Source organism: Myodes glareolus, chromosome 1 (assembly GCF_982192425.1).
Source record: "Myodes glareolus chromosome 1, mMyoGla1.1, whole genome shotgun sequence".
Lineage (NCBI taxonomy): Eukaryota > Metazoa > Chordata > Mammalia > Rodentia > Cricetidae > Myodes > Myodes glareolus.
Window position 1 is genome coordinate 138,900,975 of NC_142026.1, and position 1,596 is coordinate 138,902,570.

At 44.3% G+C, this 1,596-nt stretch overlaps 1 pseudogene; it reads left to right on the forward strand.

Moving 5' to 3' along the window:
- The first annotated feature begins 230 nt into the window (after positions 1–230).
- Positions 231–503, forward strand: LOC125392309 (non-histone chromosomal protein HMG-17 pseudogene; annotated as a pseudogene).
- The last annotated feature ends 1,093 nt before the right edge of the window (positions 504–1,596 follow it).

Here is a 1,596-nt window from a genome sequence, read left to right on the forward strand (position 1 = left end):
CACTGAAATACTAACCCCTGGGGTGATAACCACAAGGAAGAGACGGCCAGAGAGGCGGTTAGATCAGGAGGACAGAGTGTTTATGCTGGGACTAGAGATCAAGCTGAGTAAAGACATCCCATAGAGCAGCAGTGTGAAGAAGCAGCAAGAACGACCCCCAGAAGGATCCAACCGGCTCACCACTGCATCTCTGCATTCAGCATCAACGACCCCCTACCCCGGCCACCACCATGCCCAAAAGAAAGGCTGAAGGGGATGCTAAAGAAAACAAAGCCAAGGTGAAGGATGAGCAACAGAGAAGACCTGCAAGGCTGTCTGCTAAACATGCTCCTCCAAAGTCACAGCCCAAGCCTAAAAAGACCTCTGCAAAGAAGGGAGAGATGGTACCCAAGGGGAAGAAGGGGAAGGCCGATGCTGGGAAGGATGCAGATAATCCTACAGAGAGTGCAAATGCCAAAACAGACCTGGCACAAAAAGCTGAAGGCGCTGGAGACACCAAGTGAAATGTGTGCATTTTTTATAACTGCGTACTTCTGGTGACAATACAGTTTAAAATACTATTCCTTATCAAGTCTTATAAAAGTGCAGATTTTGGTTTTCTTTTTTTTTTTAAGCTATGTTGTTAGCTCACAGAACACTTCATTGTTTGGTGGAGGAAGGAACATGTGTCACTAACAATGTCTCCCAAGACGGATTGATAATGGTTGGTGATGGAAAACAGTGTTCCCTGATAATTTTGAAAGACTCCTCTTGGCTCCCAGGAGAGACGTCCTGGTGTTGACATATGTAGCCACCATGGTAGAACATGCCCTATGAGGAAAAACTAAATTCATTTTTATACCTCCTTCCCCTGTACCATCAACATAGACTTAACTCCCTTAAGACCAGAAACCTGTTGGAATCTGACCTCCAAAATTGGCTTTGCCAGTCTGTTGAGCAATCTGGACTTTTCAGTGACATTATTGAGTATCCTCAAAAGAGCAGCGGTTGCTTTTATAGAAGATTATGGATCTTCAGATTGATAATTCTTCTGTTTTCATTTCATTTCCTGGAAGTCAGGGCCTGCTTGTGAAATGCTGTCAAGTGGCATTCTCAATGTGAAATGTCAGCCCTCACTCTAAGCTCCTCCTCCTTTCCAAAGTCTCATGGAGACTCATCAGGTTTTATAGTAGTGTTCTGATGTTGGTAGTCGATACAAGAATGGAGTTTGGAAGTTCTTATACCCTGTAAATGATTGTCTGCTCGCTTTCTGCCTGGAAAACCATGATTGTTTGTGGAAAGTGTCTTTAATAAAGCTGGGTACAATTTGGCTTGGGAGAGAGAGAGAGAGAGAGCCCATAGACATCACATCGCCCTCACCTAGGAAGACACAGTAGGAAGGTTCTTTCTATTAACCTGGAAACAGGCTGCATGTGACACACAGTGTACCAGTCATTTGGTCTTAATTTTCTACCCTCAAGAGCTATGAGAATAAATTTCCATTGGTTCCACTCCAACCAAGCTATGGTTTGTTACCAGAACCTGAAGAGACTAGTACACCGCGTGAACCCATTTATCTGCCAACCTAGGCTCTTGTTCTGTTTCCAAACACAGAGT